This window comes from Ambystoma mexicanum, chromosome 13 (assembly GCF_040938575.1).
Source record: "Ambystoma mexicanum isolate Mex_15411 chromosome 13, UKY_AmexF1_1, whole genome shotgun sequence".
Taxonomy (NCBI): domain Eukaryota; kingdom Metazoa; phylum Chordata; class Amphibia; order Caudata; family Ambystomatidae; genus Ambystoma; species Ambystoma mexicanum.
The window spans coordinates 491,538,197-491,555,978 of NC_090938.1; the positions used below are offsets into that span (position 1 = coordinate 491,538,197).

At 51.7% G+C, this 17,782-nt stretch overlaps 1 protein-coding gene across 3 annotated transcripts in view; it reads right to left on the minus strand.

Annotated features, from left to right (window-relative positions):
- The window catches only part of TLK2 (tousled like kinase 2), a 2,257,819-nt gene that overhangs the window by 1,256,621 nt on the left and 983,416 nt on the right, over positions 1–17,782 (minus strand). The gene's annotated exons all lie outside the window — the stretch shown is intronic.

Consider the following 17,782-nt stretch of genomic DNA (forward strand, 5'->3'; position numbering starts at 1 on the left):
CCTCTCCTCGAAGCTGCCCGTAGTCTGGATCCAGCGCGCGTCCAGGAACTCCTGCAACGGGCGCATCCGGAGCCTGCACAGGGGGATGAGGTAAATGCAAGAAGACATCATTCCGAGGAGGGACTTGATGGACCTCACTCTGGCCGTGTCCGCAACCAGCATCCGCTGCACCTTGCCCAGAATGGCCCTCGTCCTTTCCTCCGACGGATAGGCCAGGAGCGACACTGTGTCGAGCTTCGCTCCCAGAAACAGTTCGTCTTGCGCGGGCACCAGGTGGGACTTGGCGTAGTTTATGGAGAATCCCAGGTCCGTGAGAAGTTGGACGGTCCTTGCCGTGTGCTCCACGGCGAGCTCCTTCGTCTTCGCTCGGATGAGCCAGTCGTCCAGGTAGGGGTAGATGTGGATCCCCTCTTGGCGCAGCTGCGCCGCCACTGGTGCGAGGCACTTGGTGAACACCCTGGGTGCCGACCTTAGTCCGAAGGGAAGGGATCTGAACTGAACTGATAGTGACGCCCTTGGACCACGAACCTGAGAAACTTTCGGTGTCCCTTTAGGATGAGAATATGGAAGTAGGCATCCTCCAAATCCAACGACGACAGAAAATCGCCCTCCTCCAGCTGACCCAGGACGTGTTGGAGGGTGACCATCCGGAACTTCTGTGCCTTGATGAATTTGTTCAGTCGTCGTAGGTCCAGGATGGGACGCCATCCTCCCTTCTTCTTCACGAGGAAGTATCTTGAGTAAACTCCGGAGCCCCGAAGCCTCTTTGGGATGAGCTTGATGGCGCCCTTTCTGAGCATCGCCTTTACCTCCAAGAGAAGTTGAGGGACGTGGAGTTCTTTCCTGGACACAGGGGGGACGCGCGGGCACCTTCTTTGAAACTCGAGCGCGTGACCCTGGGCTAGGGCGTCCAGCACCCAACGGTCGGTGGAGATGGACTCCCACACGCTGACGAAGCTCGCCAGCCGGCCTCCCACCGGGGTGCTTCGGTGGGGGCCCGACCCCACGGCCGGTTCAGTCCTGTTTCGACGAGGCTTTGCCGCCTTGACCTCCTTGGCGACGACGGCGAGGTCCGCCTGACTTGCCTCGTCCCCTGTAAGCTTCCTGCGATGACAAACGGGCCGCTTGACGGTAGGTGGAAAATCCGCCGCCGGAACCTTTGGAGGAACCCTTGCCTCCGCCGCTCCGAAAGGGCAGCCGCCGTTGCTGGAGAACCCCAAGAGCCCGGGCCGTCTCCGTGTCTGCTTTGATGGCTTGAAGGGAATCGTCCACTGTTTTCCCAAACAGGTTGTTTCCATCGAACGGCATGTCCAAGACTCTGGTCTGCACGTCTTGACGGAAGTCAGTAGCCTTGAGCCATCCACGCCGCCTAAGGCACACGCCGTTGCCCAACTGGCGAAATCCAGTGTCGGCGATGTCCGTCGCAATCGTAATGGCGTGGTCCGACGCCACCTCACCTTCCTGCAAGATCTCTAGGGCATCCGCCCTCTTGTCGTCCGGTAGGAAGTCCAGCAGGGGGGCCAGTTTGTACCACAGCTCCCTGTCGTAGCGGGCTACGATAGCCAAGGCGTTGGCCGCCTTAATCATCGTCGCTGCAGACGAGATGACCCTGCGTCCCATCGTATCCAATTTCTTTCCCTCGCCGTCCGGCGGGGAAGTCGACGTGGAGGCCGCACCCCCCCGCTTTCTTCCTGGCCGCCGCGGAGACGACGGAGTCCGGGGTCGGCTGTGCCCGGAGGCACAAGGGGGCCGCGTCCGGGACCCGGTTCTTCTTCTCGTACCGATCCCTTCTAGCCGGCGTCGTGGATGGGTTCTTGAGGAGGGCGAGGCCCTCATCCCAAATATCGTCCAGTAGAGGCACGGAGAGGAACGTCTTCCTCTTGGCCTCGCGCCGTTGATGGAAACCTTCCTTCTTCTTCTCCTCCGGGCAGAGCTGGAAGAGCTCGGATGCCCTGGCGATCATGGAGTGAAACGATCCAATCTAGTCGGGCGGGGAAGCCCGGGTGGGAGGTGACGACGGCAGATCCTCGTCGTAAACCTCATCGTCCGTACCCGTCGCGGCCGTGTCAGTCCCCGTATCATCCCCATGAGTCGTGGACGGGGAGGAGGGCTGAACACGGCGCGATGGCTGAAAAGAAGGTGGAGGGTGAATCTTTCTTCTCTTAGGGGGAGGGCTCCCAGAAGGGCCTGGCTCCGGGTCCCTCGTCGGGAGCGGTTCCTCCGCTGGTGGTAACGGCAGTCTCGTCCTTGTCTCCGAGCATAAGGACTGTATAGCCAACAAAATGGCCGCCGAGTTGTCTTGCGGCGCTGGTTGAGGGGAGTCCGACGGGCGGTCAGGGGCCCCGTCGGCACCCTCGTCGATATCGTCGTCTCCTACGTCAGGATCCCTCCCGACGGGCTGGTCTTCTTCCACGCCAACGCCGTGGCTTAAGACCTCGATCAGCTCTTCCTCAGAGGTTGAGGCCGAATCCACGACGACCTCCTGCCCCCCCTTTTTCTTCTCCGTCGGCGGTTTCACGGGGGTCCTGTCGATGGGCATAAAAGAGGACTCCCTCCGCGGTGGCAGGGAGACTCTGAGCCCCAAGGTCGCCACCACTGGTGTAGCCTCCACAGGCTGAGCCAGGGCTGCCGCGACTGTCTCGATAGAGGCCTTGGCCGGATGGATTAAGGCTTTCACCACCTTAGGTGCGCTCACCGCCTTCTCCTTGGGGGGGGGCACTGCCTCGCTCTCCCTCCGATGGGGCCTTCGAGCTCGACCGGGGCCTCTCCAGGAGCTTCGCCGGGTCCTCGGCCTTCCTCTTACCCGAACCAGAGCGTTGGCTCGTGGTTGATGGTGCCGGGGAGGATGCGCCCTGCCTGGCGCCCGTAGAGCCCGACCGTTCGGCGCTCCCGGTGTCAGCGGACACGCGGTGCTTGGCTTTGTGTTGGACCCCCGTCGCCGGGGCGTCCTCAAAGGTCTTAGAAGACCGCTCGGATTTCTTCCTCTTCTTCTCGCCTGACGGGCCCTTCCAGCCAGTTGGCGAGACGTTGATGGCGGTCCTTCATGGTCCGCTCCGACATATTGCCGCAAAACGCACAGTCCTTCTCCACGTGCGTCTTGTCCTCATGTAGGCAGTAAAGACAAAAGGAGTGTTCATCCTCCTTAAAGACATTCTGAAGCTGGCATCCAGGGCAGACCCTGAACAGCTTTCCGGGCGTCGAGCTTCCCTTCTCCTGGGCCATGTCCGAGATGGGCCTGAGAAACTTCTAGAGTCCTCCAAAAGCGTAGCTCGACGAAATCTTCACCCTTGAGGGGCGTAGACGAATCCGACACGGGTCCCCGTTGATCGGATGAAGAATCGGTGGAGCTTGAGGCTCTTTTTGACTGAAAAAAATCGAAGTTTTGAGAAAAAAACGTGAAAAAATAGCACCAACGCTCGAGAGCAATAGCACGAGGATCCCAACACTTGAACGTGCGGTAAAAATCTGAAGATGGCTGCCAGAGGCGGGCCTTAGGTAGAGGGCAGTCATTGGCTGTGGTCAGTATGACGCAGAGATCAGTGATTGGTTACTACTACGAAAGACAGATCAGAAACTTAACTGATACTTGTTTTTTCTTTACCGAGGATTCCCAGCCTGACGACGGGGAATATTCATGAGCATGTGAACCCATGCTGGAGAAACCCCCATTCATCAGTCCTAGCAGTCACTCAAACATGCTAAGTGGTGAGCCAGGCGACTCACCACTGGGTCAATCATACAAGAGTGCGCCTTGAGTTGCCGAGGCAACTCAGTCCAGGGTGCCTAAACCCCCCTCCCACACATCCTGTAGACCCAGACAGAGTGGCACCACTTTTGGAGGCTTCTGTGGAGAAGCCCGCCAAAAAGTGGAACAAAGGGCTCGACTTGGGTTGGAGTTACAGAGGCGAACACAAACGCCATTTTAAAACCGAGTTCTGGCAAAAAGACCCAACCGGGGAATACATATTAAATAAATAACCCGGCAGTATCTTTAACATTTCACCAAAAAGTGGTGCGTTTAAAATGAAATGGAAAATCCCATAGGAAATATTCCGGTGGAATATTTCGCATGGTAACCACTGCCACCAGCCAGAAACTCGACGAGGGGGGACTGCACAGTGCCCCCTCGAAAAACAGACCCATGGGCAATCTAATTACCCCTACCAGTACTTCCACAATATGATGGTTTGTACTGGTTCTGGCCCAATTTAAGACTAGTAAAGTCAATGGTGACTTTACATGCCCTGGGAGACAGTATGGAGTCTATGTTTGGGGGTCACTATGACACCCCTGTGTTACTGCACTGAGGGTGCTGTGTAACACACTTAACAAAAACCACATGAAACCCTATGGAGTAAAAGACCCCATAGCCCATAAAACACATTACAAAGTCAAAGGATATCTCAAATCCTGTCTAAGAGTGGGAGAAAAAGAGTCTTACTCTTAGCAGGAGAAAAAAATAAACCCCACAAATCCAGCAAAACTGCTGGGGGACTCATTAGATTTGGGAAATTAGCCTTAACAGAGAATTCTCCCTAACAAAGCTCTTCGGACATTTTTTTGCATCCATCTTAGTCCAAAGTAATTCTCGATCAACACTGTCGAAGGCGTGAGCCAGATCGACAAAGGCTAAATATGTTCTTGTTCTTTTTATAATCGCCTCCATCTTTAACAGGTTGATCAGAAACAGATTCAGGGCACAACTGACTCCTTTTACAAACCCGGTTTGTCGAATATCAAATGCTTCTACTCCTCTGATCCATGTTGTTAATTGGTTCAGTAACTGAGTTGCGAAGATTTTTCCAACAACCTCCAATAAAGCTATAGGTCTAAAATGATTTGGCTCAGATCTTAAGCCTTTTTTAAATATTGGAACGATCAGGGCACGTTTCCAGGACGTTGGCACCCGCCCTTCTTTTAGGATGTTTTGAAATAGATTGTAGCATAACTCTGCCCATTCTTCCGGGTTCTGCTTTAGTATCAAGTTTGTCAGCCCATCGGGCCAGGAGCACTTGATGTACCTATTTCTTTGATGTTATCTAGAATATCTCTTTGGTTAATTTCCAAATCCCAAGAGCTAAGGGATTCCTGGTCCTGATATTCTGCTTGACCTTGCTTCTCAAATAATTCAGAGTAATTGTCAATCCATTGCCTCTCAGTAAACAGGGAAGTTTGAAGGGCACTCTAGGGTGCCTCTATGTTATTTATAATGGTCCAAAAATGTCTTGTGTTCCTGTCAGTCATAGTCTTGATCAGATCCTCTGCATGTTTTTGAAGCATTAAGGTTTTGTGAGAGTGTAACCACATTTTATATGCAGATTTTATTTTCCTGATTTCAGTTGAACGTTCACATGCATGGTTAACCAGAATCGCTCTCATCGATCTTCTTTGCTCTGTTTTTCTTCATACAATTTGGGGGTCATAAACATGATGGTGTCGAAAACCTGACTTGCTCCTACCAACTTGTTGTTCACCATAGCACTCTAGGAGTGCCGGGTATTCTATTGAATCCATCTGGTCAGAGTTCTCCCTGTCACTGAGCAATTTAGTTAGCAGTGATATTTTCTCGCCATATATTCAGATCCTGTTTCTTCCTGGCATTACACTTATCTGTGCGCTCCACAACTCTTATTAGGTGATTTAGACCATCTATTTTGATTGTGACCAAATTATGATTGCTCTAGACCGTCGCTATCACCTTAAGATTTGATATCTTCTCAGCCATGGAATTGGATACATAAAAATAGTCCAATATTGATTCGCTCCGAGCCTGTGCTCATGTTGGATTAGGAGGGATATCACCTCTGATGTTTCCATTCATTAAAATTAAGTCTCTCTCGTTCATTTCTTTTTACCAAACTGATTTTATTTGGTAAGGGTCTTTAGTGTTTCGTTTTTTCATTCTGCTCATGTCTAATTGCAGGCATTCCATATTGAGATCTCCACACAGTATTATGGCCGGTTCTTCTCCGGCTGTTTTAATTAAGTCAATGCTCTCACAAATCAGTTCAAGGAATTCCAATTCGTCTGTTGCCAATAAAAAATAATATATAGCAAGTTCTTGTTCCCTTTTGTTCTTTCTCCTACTTGTAAATAAGGCAAAGGGTTTGTTGAGTTTCTTATATGGATGTCTTGACTTGTTTTCACCATTATTATTAGGCCTGCCATTAGTCTAACCTTGGCTTGTTTAATAGCGGGGTTCAGAACTATTTCAAAGCCTACCGCATTTGGCAGTGTTTGAAGCCAGTTTTCTTGCAGGCAGACGATATCCAATTTATTCAAATCTAATTCTGTCCCTCCAAACAAATGGATGCACCCTCGCTTGTTCCACGAGCCCATCCATATTGAATCCTCATTTTCATCTTTTTGGCGTTAACTCTCTGAGGAGCGATTTAAGCTTCCTGCCAGCCAACTCCAATTTCTCAATTCACTCATGGCTCCAGGGTTCATCGATTTATTATTACCATCTTTCACTAGTTTCACATTACTCTCCACCGTTATTTTGATTTGTTTCATAGGGCTGTCCGAAGCTTCTTGAAGTTGGTAATTATCTTCTGCTAACTTGGTGATGCTTTCTATCCATACAAGGGAACTTTTAGTTTTATCAACCTTCTGTTGCCGGTCACACTTTAGCTCATTATTATTTGTTGTGCCTCTTACTTCCAGAGGCTGATTTTTTTGATCGTGTCCATTGGACAGGACATCCTCGGTATAAACTTCCCTTATGTCAAAACCCAATGAATTCAAGTCCATGCTACAGTTTAGGATCAGATCACCAATATTTCTTGAATATATATGTGGTATAACTCTGTCTGTAGGCACCTTATCTAAGAATTCTACTGTTTTAATATCCTCAGTAGCTACAGATCGCAGTTGCGGTATATGTCTAAATAGTTGTAACATGTTATATCTATTCAGAATTAGAGGATCTCGAGACCAAAAAATTATTTCCATCAAGCGGCAGTAATTGGCGGCTGCCTTTTGCAGTATCTTTACCTGCCACTTTTGATAATGATCTTTTTTCATTATTCCAATTAAGTGGAGCCCTCCACTGAGTTTCTGCTTTCCTCTTTCCACTTTCACTGCACAGCCCTGCTTTTAGGCATTTGAATCTTTGTGGATTATCTTCCACATTAGTAACTTATCATGTATTTCCCTTTTTTGAATGGGAATTCAAATATTTTTTGTTTATAACAAGATCTCTATGTTCATCTAGGTTCAGAAATCGATTTTGTTCGCACACCTTTTCAATTAGCAATGGCTTTGCTTGATTCACATTAGTTGGAGGGCTCACAATGATGCACTTCCTTTTTGGGCATATTTCAGGACGTTCAGAGGCTTGCTTGGTCGCAACAACCTGGGCTTCCTTTCCCAAATCGGCGTCATTGCCATCTTCTTCCTCGTTTATTAACTCCACCGCTTCATTATCGAGCTCAGCTTCAACAAATTGGCATCCTCTATTTGTTGTTCACTCAAAGTCTTAAGTTGTCCTCCATTCTTTGTGTTGCTTTTACTTGGTGGTTTTTGCAGCAGGCTCTGGTCCTGGTCCCCCAAACATTTCATGGGGGGCACTTTCAAGGAATCCGTTTGTATGGTCACATTTAGTGCTTTTATATTACGTAAGAATTTGCATGAGCTTTTTGCCAAAGGATTCTTGCGATTTATTATGTTTTCTTTTTCTCTGTTTCCCAGATTTTTTATTGCATTCCTTGTTTCATTTTGCACCAGGTTTTATTTTCTCGAAGATTGCAAAATTTGCACTCACTGAGCCACACCTTATCTTTTACAGGCTCCAAAAATACCCCATAGAATCCTTTAATAACCAGTCGTGACCAATCCCACACTGATTTCCAGCTCCCTTGCTACCTTAAGAGAATGGGTAGTGTAAGGAACTCATGGTGGCAACAGTAAAGACAGACATTGATCACAGTTCAAGAGTGTTCATTAAACTGTATGGGTAGATTGGAAAAACACCTAATCTAAACCTAAATCTAACATGGGAGCAAGCTACGACCATCCAACGCTGCCCTAGTGGTGTCTTGTCACAATAAAAGGGCCGATACTAATAAAACGATTGCCAATCCTTACTTCTAAATACAAATAGTGTGGGAAACAATGTTAAGCAAAAGAAAAGTGTTCAAGAAATATGTCAGGATATTCAAGCAGTTGGCTTCCCTTCCCCAGGTTTTCAGCATGGGACAAGGCGGCACACTCGAGCTTAGCAGTCTCTGGCTTCTCTAGCACGAGGATGCAGTTCAAATCTCAGTACCAGGGCCTTCTCTGCCAAAGTCCGTTTGCCATTCAAAGTCTCTTACTTCAGAGGGCCTGTGTCAGCGCTCTTCTTCGTAGGCAGTGGATGCAGAGGGCTTGACCGTTGTGTAGGAGATGAATTCTCCCTACCAATGTACCCCTCTGAATGTACAAAATACATGAAGTGGAATCAATTAATTGTAAGACGGGATACAACACGAGACACTGGAGGCTGCAAAAGAAGTATAAAGATAAGTAACTTCTACTAGTTGACACTGATACCAACACAATGCCACTCCCCGAACAGCAATGGACTAACCTGTGCCGAAACACAGCAAGTGATTCAAATGGCAGATCAGTGTCACAGTAGACATGTTTGTAAGGCCACTGGTAGGTTATTCTGCAACGAAATACCCAATTGGTATGAGAGCAATGTGGATGCAAAAAAGACAGCGTCCCCACAAGACAGATCAGCTTACCGTGTGGTAATCCTGTTGGGGTTTCAGAAGCAGGGAAGGATTCTCTTCAAGTGATGCAAAATCCGTGGAATGAGACCCAATAATCCAGACACCACCTACCTCGATGGCACGAGTATACCTACTTGATTTAGTACTGTGCAGACAGTCTCTCGTCCGTGTACAGCAGGCAGACATGGAATCTTTAAATGATGAACAAAGTTCCAAGAAGAAAAGGCAGTCCGTGATGCTTTCCTGGCCGGGCAGGTAGCGGGCGGCAAAGCACACAAAACCCAGAAGGCAGGGAGTCTGTGGAACGGTCTGGGTCAAACAGAGAGCAGGCAGCAAAGTACAGACAAACACAGTAGACAGGGAGTCTGTGAAATGGTCCGGGTCAGGCAAGCTGCGGGCAGCGAGGCACAGAACGCTGATACAAGAAGGTCCGTGTAAACGTTCCAAGTCAGAAGCCAAAGTTCATTAACAAGAGTTCCAAAGGGCAAAGCAAGGCGAGGTCCGTGAAGGCAGAAACAGCAGTCAGTACACAACAAGGAAGTCAAGAAGTCAAGATACATAACAACCAGCCACCGAAACAAATTCAGAAGTACTGAAGGGGAAACATGGAGGTGCTTATGATTGCGGCGTCATATGGCCACGCTCAACGTTCCTCCGTACTGGAGGCAGACAACTATAAGCGTGTAGGGGATGCCAGCGTTGCCATGCCAACTTCCAAGCACCACGAAACACAGTCGCAGATGTAACCTTACCGCTCCTGTGTCTGCGGACCAGAGCCCCTTGGATTGTAGTGTGATGCATTCTGCGGAGTGGGGCCCCTCGGGCTGTAACGAGATATGTCGTATGCGGCCTTCTCCAATTGCGTGATGCGGACCTGATGCCAACCGAAGGGCCGCTGGTCGGAATCCTGACATACTGATAAGACAAACATTCAAAAGTTCCTTTAACCTCAGGATTCTCATGTACAACTTCTTGGGCGATTTTCAACTCAACCCGGGTCCCCCTCTGCCGGGCTCAATACACAACCTTCTTGGGTGATTCACTGTTCACCCCGGATCCCCCTCTGCTGGGCTCAGACCCACTGTAAAACAAAACTTTAATTGCTGTCCCTCTGCCGGGCTCGGACCAGATTGTGTATTTTTCCAAACTTTCTCCATTTCATCAAAATCAACTGCGCAGGATTTTGCTTGACCCGTCGCAGGACTACTTCAATTCACATTTATTTGTTCACTTTCAAATGATATCCCTCCGCCGGGCTCAGATCAAATGTATCTACTTTCGTTATTCGTCAGCTGGATACCTTACATAGTCCTTCTATTGAGCACCCACGCAGTGCCGGACCACTCTGTCAAAGGTATCCTAGCTTGCTTTAAAGTTCAATCACTCATCAGCAGTTTAACTTCACTCGTGTCTCATCACACACATTTTAAAAATGTTCGTTCCGCGGTCGCCATACAAAGTTGCAGCTTGCAACCTTGGCTACAACACGGACCGGTCTTGTATCGATCTCCCCAACTCACCGGCTGTGTTGTTTTCACTGAAGCAGCTTTATCCTTGGAGTCAAAGACAGTACCACGGTGGCTGGTGATTCTCCCCGCCTTGATTATAGACACGGGAGGGCCCTGTGTATCGCTGACACACAATGCAGGATTCTTCAGCCTGTTTTCCTGGTGTTATGCTTTCCAATCTCGAGCACTTATGAAAGCAACAGTTGCTTATCGAAAAGGTCAAGGGTATTTCCCTCCTTGTGATCCCTTTTTATTTCGCCCTCTTTCTTCTCTCATTAAACTGCCATCTTGAAACTGCGGTTTCCTCGTGTTTTGCATTGCGCAGTGTGTGCTCTCATCATGTTCCGCCTTTTATCCGTGTGGGGAAGTGTAATGGAAGTCCGGTGTGAGTGATTGTCGATAATTGCCTGACCTCGCCTGACCATAGCATTGGGACATGTCAGGTACACGGCTCGGGTGTGTGTTTGTTTTCCCTTCGAGCGGGCTGTCAGTGAGAAAGTGTTGCAAAAGAGGGGGTATAGAGTTCCTAAATATTCTACCGGGTAGTATGGGGTAAAGGTGTTACAAGGAAGGGGATACCACATCTCACCATCCAGTGTTCCACTCCCACTCCCTGAAGACCCCTCACCCAGGTGATCCTCTCGCACTGGTCCACCCCCAGGAACTGGATCCAAAAGCAATGGCTGTTTCCTGGTCACCTGGATGACAGATCCCCGGGGACTAGTGGGTGAGACACCTTCTGGTTTATTACAGTTATGACTGATCAAGGACGTTTGAGACCGCCCTTAATGTGAATGGTTTCATCTCATATTTTATTTTTATTGCATTTTCATTTTATTTGATCTTCTTGTGGTTTAAGAAAAGGTAAGCATAAGACGACCGCTTGGTTATTTCTGGAATAGGGGTCTAAGAACACAGCTTAACTAGTGGACCCACTAGCGGAAGTAGACATCTTAATTTAGGACACTGAAAAATTGAGAAATATTGTGGGGTGAGGGAATGTGATTTGCAACAGAAAATGAATCAAAGAACAGTTCACATGGGGACTAATATGCAGAAGGTTTTGGGGATGTAAAGGACGACACTAGTAGGGCAGATTCAAGGTGTATTTTGCAGCCATCATAATCATATTCTTTATTTTGGCAGGCACCACCATAAAAGATTACAAGTCTATATACAAATTAGCAATTCTCAGCAACATACAAATCTCATAGAAAAACAAAATCCCCAACAACATACAATGTAATTAATCTGCCTGACAATTTCGGCCAATAACAACAAAAACAGGGAATGAAAAGGCATAGAAAATGTTGTGGACATATTATTTAACTAGCCTCCCCCACCCTAGGCAAAACCCTGGCATGGTCAGTTCTCGAAGGCTCCAATAGCCCTTGTTCTGCATGACTGTGCCCGGTTCAAATAAGAGCCCAAGGCAAATGCAGCTTTTACCTCTGAACACCTAAGTAAGAAGATGAAAGGAGGTTTGCAATGTCTACAACCCTTGTCCCCAAGGATGCTTGACAACCAGATCTTCCCAAGACCTCCATAAATGTGGCCAAAAAAAATTAAATAAATCAATTTCTCTGTTGCCCCACATGTACACAAGTAGCTTTTTCCCCCCTTTCCTTCTACATGTGCGTATTTGCTAGCGGCAAGACATCCATCCTTGCTCTAGTAAGCATAATCTGATGTTGATGAATAACAAAGGTGAGATTTCCAGGCAAACCCTGCATATAACTACGCGGGAGTTAAGTCCTAACCTGTGTGCCAATTAGCATTTCAGTTTCCCTACTATCTGCAAAATGCTGTTCAGTTTTAAGCTTCCAAGTTCTTTTGGAGATAATAGCCAGCTGTGCAGGGTCCTTAAAACATGCTTCCTGACTCAGCATGACAGGGGTGTTGCCAGGTCTGGAAAATACCCGGGGCTATGCTGCTGTCGGAAATGTCAGGACTGGGGGCTAGCTAGCCTTTTGTTTGTAGCTCCTGAGATTCTATCCAGGGCTACAACCAAAAGACCAGGGGCTATAGCCCCCTTACCCCACCCTAGCAACGCCTCTGCAGCCTGAGAAGCAAGGACTTGATTGAAGCCGCCAGTCGATTTTACTCCAGCTACTATGCGCCAACAGATTATGGATCAGGCCTTAGTTGAGTTGGTACCCTTTTAAGTCTTGATAGTGTCCCAAAAAACAATCAGTCTTGCATAAGTCAGGTCCGCTATACAAGACTGCCCAGTTTCCAAATGGGATACTTTGAAACACATTGTGTATAGGCGCTATGGAACAAGTTACTTACCTGTAACTGTTGTTCTCCAGCATGGGTCTGGCATGGATTCACATGCTCATGAATATTCCCCGTCGTCAGGCTGGGAATCCTCGGTAAAGAAAAAACCAGTATCAGTTTCGATTCTGATCTGTCTTTCGTAGTAATAACCAATCACTGATCTCTGCGTCATACTGACCACAGCCAATGACTGCCCTCTACCTAAGCCCCGCCTCTGGCAGCCATCTTCAGATTTGGAAGCACGTGAAGTGGCAGTATGACCAAGTGAAGAGCCGCAGAGGGGTAGGCGGGAGGGTTCGCATGTGAATCCATGCCAGACCCATGCTGGAGAACAACAGTTACAGGTAAGTAACTTGTTCCTTCTCCAGCATGGGGTCTGGCATGGATTCACATGCTCATGAATAAAGAATACATAGCAGTACACACATGCACAACCACGGGAGGTGGCAAAGGCTCAACATTAAGCATTACATCAAACTCAACATTAAGCATCTAACCTCCTCACCAGGCTCACCTCAGGCGAACAGGTTGCGCAGCACTGCTTGGCCGACCCTGGACTCCTCCCTGGGATCCCGGTCGACGCAGTAGAATTTCGTGAAGGTGTGCATCGACCTCCACGTAGCAGCCCTGCATATGTCCAGCAGGGGCACACCAGATAGGAACGCCGTGGTAGCTGCGATCGCTCTGGTGGAATGGGCTCTCGGACGGCCAGGCAGCGGTCGGTTTGCCAACCGGTGACAGTACATGATACAGCCGGAGAGCCATCTGGAAATGGAAGCCTTCGAGAGAGCCTTCCCCAGATTGACAGGTCCAAAGTTCACAAAGAGTTGTGACGTCTTCCGAAAACACTTCGTGCGGTCCACGTAGAACTTCAGCGCTCTAGCCACATCCAGCGAGTGCAAAGTCCTCTCAGCCGGCGACGAAGGCGACGGGAAGAACACAGGCAACACCAAGGGTTCGTTGAGATGGAAGTCCGACGGTACCTTGGGCATGAAGGAGGGGTGCGTCCTGAGCACTACCCTCGTGTCGTGAAAAGTCAAGTACGGGGCCTTACAGGAAAGGGCCTGGATCTCTCCCACTCGTCGTGCGGAGGTGATGGCCACAAGAAACGCTGTTTTCCACGACAGAAATTTCAACGGAGCCGAGTGCAGAGGCTCGAACGGAGCTCCCATGAGCTTGGTCAGCACCACGTCGAGCTCCCACGCCAGGGCCGGAGCCTTCACCGGCGGGAACGATCTGAACAGTCCCTTCATGAACTCTTTCACCAGACGATGAGACCACAAGGACGTCCGCCCTGTGGTTCTGGTGTATCGGGAGATCGCAGCAAGATGAATCTTGATGGACGCGTGTGCCAGTCCAGCTTTGGCCAGCGTCAGCAGGTACGGCAGTACTTGGGGAGCCGTAATCCGTAGAGGGTTAATCTTCTGTGCGTGGCACCAGACAGAGAACCTCTTCCATTTGTGTCCGTAGCATTTAAGAGTCGAGGACGCCCTGGCCTTTGCAAGAACCTCTCTGCAGTCGGCCGGTATGTCGTATCCTCCAAACTCTAGCGCTGCAGGAGCCAGGCCTGCAAGTTCAGCGATTTCGGGTCGTGGTGGAGGATGGCGCCTCCTTCCCTGGAGAGTAGATCCGCGTCCACCGGCAGCTTGATTGGCGGGGACGCTGACAAGTCCAGAAGGTCCGGGAACCATATCTGCCTCGGCCACGCAGGTGCGACGAGGATCATCCTGCACCGTGACCTCTTGAGCTGGTTGACGAGCCGGATTAGCAGTGGCAAAGGAGGGAACGCGTAGAGGAACAGGCCCTACCAGGGGAACGAGAAAGCATCGCCCATGCTCCTCGCCTGGGGAAACCTGCTGGCGAACCTCCGGCACTTGGAGTTCGTCGCCGTCGCGAACAGGTCGATCTGGGGTGTGCCCCACCGTCGGAAGAGGCGATCCACTAGATCCTGCCGTAGCTCCCACTCGTGGCACGAGCGCAGCTCCCTGCTGAGTGAGTCGGCGATGGTGTTTTTTATCCCTGCCAGATGAAACGGCACCAGAAATATCCTTTGGGCGACGGCCCAATGCCACAGGTCCTGCGCCTCCTTGGACAGTGCTGGGGACCTGGTTCCGCCCCGTTTCCTGATGTAAAACATGGTGGTGGTGTTGTCGGTGAAGATCCTCACCACCTTGCCCTTGAGGGACGGAAGGAAGGACCTGAGGGCCCAAAACACTGCACGGAGCTCCAGGACGTTGATATGAAGGGATTTCTCCGTCGGGAGCCAAAGGCCTCTTGCGTGCAGATTTTCGGTGTGCGCTCCCCCACCCTTCCAGGGAGGCATCCGTGGTCACTGTCTCCTGGTGGGCTGGGGTCTGGAAGTCCATGCCCGCCGTCAGATGCGCGCGGGTGCCCCACCACCGGATCGCTCGTCGGAAACTCTCGTCAAGTGTGATCCTTTCCTCGAAGCTGCCCGTCGTTTGGATCCAGCGCGCGTCCAGGAACTCCTGCAACGGGCGCATCCGGAGCCTGCACATGGGAATGAGGTAGATGCAGGAAGACATCATTCCGAGGAGGGACTTGATGGACCTCACCTTGGCCGCGTCGGCCACCAACATCCGCTGCACCTTGCCCAGGATGGTCCTGGTCCTCTCCTCCGACGGGGAGGCCAGAAGGGACACTGTGTTGAGCCTCGCTCCCAGAAACAGAGCGTCTTGCGCGGGTACCAGGTGGGATTTGGCGTAGTTCACGGAGAATCCCAGGTCCGTGAGAAGTTGGACGGTCCTTGCCGTGTGAACCACGGCGAGCTCCCTCGTCTTGGCTCGGATGAGCCAGTCGTCCAGGTAGGGGTAGACGTGGACCCCCTCGCGGCGCAGCTGCGCCGCCACCAGTGCGAGGCACTTGGTGAATACCCTGGGTGCCGACCGTAGTCCGAAGGGGAGGGCTTTGAACTGGTAATGACGCCCTTGGACCACAAACCTGAGGAATTTTCGGTGCCCCTTTAGGATGGGAATATGGAAGTAGGCATCCTCCAAATCCAACGACGACAGGAAGTCTCCTTCCTCCAGCTGACCCAGGACGTGCTGGAGGGTGACCATCCGGAACTTCTGCGCCTTGATGAACTTGTTCAGACGTCGCAGGTCCAGGATGGGGCGCCATCCCCCCGTCTTCTTCTTCACGAGGAAGTATCTCGAGTAAACTCCGGAGCCCCGAAGCCTCTTTGGGACGAGTTCGATGGCGCCCTTCCTGAGCATCGCCTTTACCTCCAGGAGAAGTTGAGGGACGTGAAGTTCTTTCCTGGCCACGGGGGGGACGCGCGGGCACCTTCTTTGAAACTCGAGCGCGTGGCCCCGGGCCAAGGCGTCCAGCACCCAACGGTCGGTGGAGATGGACTCCCACACGCTGACGAAGCTCGCCAGCCGGCCTCCCACCGGGGTGCTTCGGTGGGGGCCCGACCCCACGGCCGGTTCAATCCTGCTTCGACGAGGCTTTGCCGCCTTGACCTCCTTGGCGACGACGGCGGGGTCCGCCAGACTTGCCTCGTCCTCTGTAGGCCTCTGTGGAGAAACCGCCGCCGGAACCTTTGGAGGCGCCCTTGCCTCCGCTGCTCCGAAAGGGCGTCCGTCGTTGTTGCAGAACTCCAAGGGCCCGGGCCGTCTCAGTGTCCGCTTTAATGACCTGAAGGGAATCGTCCACTGTTTTCCCAAACAGGTTGTTCCCATCGAAGGGCATGTCCAGGACTCTGGTCTGAACGTCTTGACGGAAGTCCGTAGCCTTGAGCCATCCACGCCGCCTAAGGCAAACGCCGTTGCCCAACTGGCGGAACCCAGTGTCGGCGATGTCCGTCGCAACGGTAATGGCGTGGTCCGAAGCCACCTCACCTTCCTGCAGGATCTCCAGGGCCTCTGCCCTCTTGTCGTCCGGCAGGAAGTCCAGCAGGGGAGCCAGTTTGTACCAGAGCTCCCTGTCGTAGCGGGCCACGATAGCCAAGGCGTTGGCCGCTTTAATCGTCGTCGCTGCAGACGAGATGACTCTGCGTCCCATAGCGTCCAATTTCTTTCCCTCGCCGTCCGGTGGGGAAGTCGATGTGGAGGCCGCACCCCCCCCCCCGCTTTCTTCCTGGCCGCCGCGGAGACGACGGAGTCCGGGGTAGGCTGCGCCCGGAGGCACAGGGGGGCCTGTCCGGGACCCGGTACTTCTTCTCGTACCGGTCTCTTCTAGCTGGCGTCGTGGAAGAGTTCTTGAGGAGGGTGAGGCCCTCATCCCAAATGTCGTCCAATAGAGGCACTGCGAGGACCGTCTTCCTCTTGGCCTCGCGCCGCTGATAAAGGAAACCTTCCTTCTTCTTCTCCTCAGGGCAGAGTTGGAAAAGCTCGGATGCCCTGGTGATCATGGAGTGGAACGATCCAATCTCGTCGGGCGGAGAAGCCCTGGTGGGAGGCGACGACGGTACATCCTCGTCGTATACCTCGTCGTCTGTACCCGTCGCTGCCGTGTCAGTCCCCGTATCATCCCCTCGGGTGGACGGGGAGGAGGGCTGGACGGCGCAAGAACGGCTGAAAAGGAGGTGGACGGTGGATCCTTCTTCTCTTGGTAGGGGGAACACCAGAAGGTCCCGGTTCTGGGTCCCCCGACGGGAGAGGTTCCTCCGTCGGCAACAGTAGTCTCGTCCTTATCTCTGAGCATAAGGACTGTGTAGCCAACAAAATGGCCGCCGAGTTGTCTTGCGGCGCTGGCAGAGGGGAATCCGACGGGCGATCAGGGGCCCCGTCGGTACCCTCGACGATGTCGTCGTCACCTGCGTCGGGATCCATCCCGACGGGCCGGTCTTCTTCCACGCCGAGGCCGTGGCTTAAGACCTCGACCAGCTCCTCCTCCGAGGTTGAAGCCGAATCTACGACGACGCCCTGCCCCCCCCTTTTTCTTCCCCTCGGGGGATTTCACGGGGGTCCTATCGATGGGCACAAAAGAGGACTCCCTACGAGGTGGCAAGGAAACTCTGAGCCCCGAGGTCGCCACCACTGGTCTAGCCTCCACAGGCTGAGCCAGGGCCGCCGCGACAGTTTCGATAGAGGGCTTGGCCGGATGGATTAAGGCCTTCACCACCTTAGGTGCGCTCACCGCCTTATCCTTGAGGGGGTGGACACTGTCTTGCTCCCCCTCCGCCTTCGAGCTCGACCGGGGCCTCTCCAGGAGCTTCGCCGGGTGCTCGGCCTTCCTCTTACCCGACCCAGAGCGTTGGCACGTGGTTGATGGTGCCGGGGAGGGTGCGCCCTGCCTGGCGCCCGTAGAGCCCGA